The sequence below is a fragment of the Haemaphysalis longicornis genome, unplaced genomic scaffold (assembly GCF_048455015.1).
Source record: "Haemaphysalis longicornis isolate Haplotype H1 unplaced genomic scaffold, Haemaphysalis longicornis Haplotype H1 scaffold_3, whole genome shotgun sequence".
Taxonomy (NCBI): Eukaryota; Metazoa; Arthropoda; class Arachnida; order Ixodida; family Ixodidae; genus Haemaphysalis; species Haemaphysalis longicornis.
In genome coordinates this window covers 74,682,827-74,688,826 of record NW_027526335.1, presented here as the reverse complement: position 1 = coordinate 74,688,826, position 6,000 = coordinate 74,682,827, and positions in this window count along the sequence as shown.

The following is a 6,000-nucleotide window of genomic DNA, read 5'->3' as shown; positions in this document are numbered from 1 at the left end:
CAACCTTCCGCATCCCCTTCTAAAAACTACTAAATGTTAACTGCCGTAGTATTGTACACAAGACACTTGACCTAGAACATCTGATATCGATACATGATCCGGACATTGTTGCACTGACAGGAGACCTGGCTTCACCAGGAAATCCACGATAGCGAATTTGTTCCCCCAGATTTTCGTGTTTATCGCAAAGATCGTGATTCCAGGGGAGGCGGTGTGGCGTTACTCTTTAAAAATAACATACAAAATACTAGAATGGCTGACCCCATTGGTGTTGAGGCCTTATTTTGTAAGATGTGTCACGACGGAAAGTGCATGATCATTGGTGTTGTTTACGGACCCCCTGGTACCAGAATTGATGCTTTTCAGAATTTAAAGGAATACATTGGTCTCCAGATAGCGAAAGACACAAAACTTGTGCTCTGTGGTGACTTCAACCTACCTGGTATGGAATGGCCAACCTTCTCTTCTGGTACTCATGATACTTTCAACAACGGGGAGTTGATTGATATTGCATTTCGATTTGATTTGTTTCAACTAGTTCATGAGTATACACGTATTCACGGAGAGAGCAAATCAATACTGGACCTTGTTTTTGGTCGGTCCAATATTGACGGTGACCATGAGTGTGACGTACTAGATGGTCTCTCAGATCATAAGTGTGTCTTAGCTCAATTTCGTTTCTCTAAAGACAATGTTGAAAACGACTCGTGTACCAATTTTTTCTGCTGCTAACGATGTCTGTATAGTAGACAGATTGGAGTTTGTGTATGGTCGCTTTTTGAGTACTTCTACGGACACTATGTGAGACGCTAACTCTCTCTGGGTGAAATTTAAGAACACAGTACATGCATGCATTGACCTCTATGTTCCCTTCCGGTATCAACCAGCAAATCCCTCTAATCCATGGATCACCCGAGACATCATTTATTTAAAATGGAAAATCAATCGCCTGAACAAATGGTTCTAAATAAATCTTAACGCGAAGCTAAAGGAAGAAATTTCCCAGCTCTCTCGTAAACTAAAAGACCTAATGCAAACAGAGCGGCGTACATTCTACACTGCGCGCTTGGGTAGCATGATTAAAGAATCGTCGTCCAAATTTTGGCGAAGTATAACCCCTAAACACTCGGAAACTAGTACTTCCGTAATAGATAACATCTGTACCTCATATTCTACAGAAATCTCGAATTCATTCGACGAAAATTTCAAGTCCGTATTTACAGTTGGCGACGGAACAACCACACCTTTCGATAAATATCGAATGCTGCCATCTCTTAAGATGTTAAAATTACCGAACCCGTTATACTTAATCTACTCCTTAACTTAGACGAAAAAAAGTCTCCTAGACCTGATGATATACCCAATGCATTTTAAAAAGATACGCGGAGTAGGGCGCCAAATTCCTTATTATTTTTCATTTGTCTCTTTCAACTGGAGTCCTGCCGGAAGATTGAAAAATGTCAAAAATTAAGCCCCTATTTAAACAACGGCATAAACAGTCAGTTACGAATTCCCGTCCTATAGCTTTAACCAGCACTTGTTGTAAGTTATTAAAACATGTCATTCACAAACACATATCTACTTTCATAACAACGGATTCGATTCTCTCTTCAACACAACATGGTTTTGGCGCGGCTTCTCCACTGTGACCCAACTTGTCGAAACCGTACATGACTTAGCCGTGACTATCAATGACCGTAACAAACGAGGTAATATTCATAGATTTCGCGAAAGCGTTCGACAAGATATCACGTAAAACGAATGATCAAACTACGTGCCATTCTAAAAAATGATACATTTTGCAGTTGGATTCAATCATACCTTCCTTCACGTTACCAATATGTCATCTTCAGCGACACTCCTAAAATAGTACCTGTCACTTCGGGTGTACCCCAGGGTTCGGTTCTGGGTCCGTTGTTATTTCTTCTTTGTGTTAACGACATTTTTGCCGAGCATGACATGAAAATTAGGTTGTACGCTGATGATCATCTGATTTATTGTACTGTAGACTCTTTGGATGACCAGATGAACCTTAATTTGGTGCTGAACGATGTTATTCAGTGCTGCAACACATTACAGATGTCTGTTTTAAACGTGGTCATTGGCTGCGCCCCAAACCTAAAGCCACCTAAAACATACCAAACCACCATTATTAACAAAAACAACGCGTAGATTTGAGTTGAGGAAAAAATATAAAAAATAACCAATGAAAAAAAAGGAAAACAATAGACCTGCTAGCTCGAACCCAAGCCGGAGCGCCTGTGCTCAGGCGCTTAAGAAGCCACAGAGCCCCAAAGGTTGGCTCGTATTAGCAGGCACTCAAACAAATAGCGCGCGCAGCTACAGCACACGTGTCACGTGGGTACTCTATGCAGCGAAGCGTTCGGAAACACGCAACCGGGGATCTCCTTGTGGAGGGCCAAGCGAAATTTCCATAAGATGTCCTGCTGTCAATGAAAGAACTAGCAACACACAAGGTACATGTAACTGCCCACCGCACATTAAACACCAGGTTGGGGATTTTGTCGGACGAAGACTTAATTGGTATGTCTGAAGATATTCTGGAGGGCTTTAAAGAACAGATTAATGTTATTGCAGTCAGAAGAATAAAGATCCGCAGGAAAGATGAGGAAATCGCTACGAAACACTTGGTTCTAACCTTCAACTCCAGCACTTTACCCGACAATGTAGGCGTAGGCTACTTGAATCTACGCGTCAGCTCGTATTTAGCTAACCCCAGGCGCTGCTTCCGCTGCCAGAGGTATGGGCACACACCGCAGTCATGCCGAGGAAAACCGACCTGTGCAGTGTGGGCTATCACTGAACATGGAAATGACACCTGTGATGAAGAAGATCTGAAATGTGTGAATTGCAACAGTGAACACCCTGCCTACTCCAGGAAGTGTCCACGCTTCAGACAGAAGAAGACCTACTCGCCATTAAGGTGAAAGAATGTATCCTTCCAGGAGGTCAAACGACGCCTGGCCTTCGCTCAGAAAGGAACCTTCGCTGAGGTAGCCCGTCAGAGGGCGGGGCTGCCTTAATTTTCGGCACTGGCGCAGTCAACTCACGGGAACCGCACAGAGCTGCAGCCCCTAAACGAGTCAGACCGGCAGCCAAGCTCCCGGCCACTAAAGAGAGTGGTGTGGCTTCCAAGCCGCCAGAAGACTGTGGAGGCTTCGCCCCTGCTACACCACCGACCTTTTCTCCTCCGGGGATTGTCGACGCACATCAAAGGAGGGCGCCCTCAAGAAGTGGCACCTCTGCAGGTGCTGCGCCTGGGCGGCAACGGCCTGGGGACCGCCCCCCCCCCCCCCTTCCCGACCCTCGAAAGAAGCCGAAGGGCCGGGAAAAACGACCTGGACCGTATACGTTATCCACGGAAGTGATGGCAGTGTAAGAGAGGTAGGAGAGGGGCCCTAGTGCCTCTGGGAGCAGGTCTTCATCCACACCTCCTTGACCCCAAAAGCGAAAGCCCTAGAAAACACCCGTATGGTGCAAATAGTCCAGTGGAACTGCCGTGGGTTATTTCACAATATAGACGATATTCACGCAATTTTACACAAATATCAACCCAAAATAGTAGTTTTTCAGGACACAAATCTAACGAAAAGTCACGACAAGACTGCACCCGTGCCTCATGCGGTGTGGCTTTAGCTGTGGCACCGGGCACAATTCTCAAGTCGATTAAACTTAACACTATGCTGGAGGCTGTTGCAGTACAGGTTTATATTAACAAGTTTGTTACTGTTGTTTCACTCTACTTGGCACCATCAGATCATGTGTCCTTACAGGAACTTATAGACCTCGTTGAACAACTTCCTGCTCCAATAAATATTATGGGAGACTTCAATGTTCTGCACTACCCGTAGGGAGGTAAACATCGACAGCCCGGGAAACCTCATTGATCAGTGGGTTACTACCAACAGCTTAGTCGTTGTTAATAACGGAAACAAGACGCATTTTTCTGCATGCATTGGAAGCTGTTCCGCTATAGACGTTTGTGTTTGGTTGCCGGACCTCCAGATAGATTACGAGTGGAGTGGTGGGGCCGATCCTCATGGAAGTGGCCACTTTCCTGCCTTGCTGCGGGAAGTGCAAACCCTTCCTTCCCACAAAAGCTGCTCACCCCTATAGAAGCTCGAGAAGGCACATTGGGAAAGATTTAAGGATTAGTTTGCTTTGATCGATTCGACACCAGCATGTCAAATACCTACATCTGCGAGGAACTTCTTACAGCTGCAGAAATTGAAATCGCCCAGACATCTGGACGGATTCCCAAGCAACCAAAGCCGTGGTGGAGCGATGCCTGTCGTGAATCCCAGAAAAAGCAGAACCAGACTTGGCATATGTTTAGACAGTACCCCCCCCCCCCCCCTGAGAGAACTGCCTGAACTTTAAAGCAGCCCGTGCTGCCGCATGGAAATCAGATAAACAGCCAAAAGGAACTCTAAATACTACCACTCTCACAAAAAAGGTCTGCGACCAGTTGCGCAAAATCAAAGGTAGCTACCAACGCTTCAGCTTACAACTTTCCCCTACACACGGTGCGTGCAACTTGCTCGAAACCCAAGCAGATGTTTAAGGTGCCCACTTTGCAGGAGTCTCTAGTGGTAGAAATTATACAGAAGAATTCCTGGCACACAAAAATAATTATGAAAGGTTCAAGATTAAAAACAATAGCAATAACACCGAGGTATATAATAAAACATTTACTTTCTGTGAACTCAGACGGGCATTAGCTCAGTGCAAGGCTACCTCCATCGGCCCCGACCTTATTCACTATGCCTTTCTGCAGCACTTAAGTGATGGGTGATTAGAAGTTTTAAAATTTCTTTAACAAAATCTGGAAAACAGGTAGTCTGCCTAAAGCATGGAAAAAGGACATCGTAATTCCATTACTGAAAGACGGCAAGCCCCCAGAGTGTCCATCAAGCTATTGACCCATAACTTTGACCAGCTATTTGTGCTAGACGTTCGAGAAGACTTGGAATTTTAGGTTGGTTTTTTTCTTGAAAGTTCTGGTTATCTAGATAGGTTTCAATGCGGGTTTCGGCACTTTTCGTCTATGACTGACCACTTGGTAAGCCTTGAAACAACGGTACGAGATGCATTTGTTAGTAATCAGTTCGGCCTTGCTATATTTTTTTGATATGGCAAAGGTCCATGATACAACCTGGCGGTATGGAATTTTCAAGGATTTAGCAGCAATGGAAATCAGAGGGCCAATGTTTTCATGTATCGAGGTTTTCTCCAGGAACAAAACTTCAATGCAAGACATGGCAATACACTATCCCGTACATTCAGTCAGGAAAATGGTGCTCCTCAGGGCAGCGTACGGAGTGTGACCCTTTTTTGCCGTTAAGATAAATTCTCTAGCAAAGGTTATCCCCCGGCCAGTCATTTACTCTCCTTAGACGACTTGGAGTTCGCTTTTCGCTCGTGTAACTTCTCGATCTGTAAAAGGCAGGTCCAAACTACGATAAATCGGTTACAATGATGGGCGGATGAAAATGGCTTCCGTTTTTCTCCCGAGAAGTGTGCATGTGTGTGCTTAACGCGAAAACAAGATATTCATCCCAACCCTGATATAAAAATTAGGAATGATGCACACTTTACAGTGAGCACAAATTCCTAGGTGTCATTTTTGACTGGAAATTAAAATTTGGAGCTCATATAAAGAAACTCAAAATGACTTGCAGGAAAACATAGAACATATTGAAAATTTTGTCGCACAAGTCATGCGGTGTAGACCGCACATGTATGCTAAGAATTTATAGCTCGGTAGTTCGGTATCGTCTCGACTGCGGCTGTATCGTGTATGGGTCAGCCCACCAGTGTGTCCTCACCTCACTCGCCCCAGTACACAATCTGGGCCTCAGACTCGCCACAGGTACATATCGCACCCCTCCTATCGACAGTCTCTACGTCGAGTGCAATGAGTAGCCCCTGAAGTACCGTCGAGCATACATAAGTGGATTATATATAGCCAAAATAGCA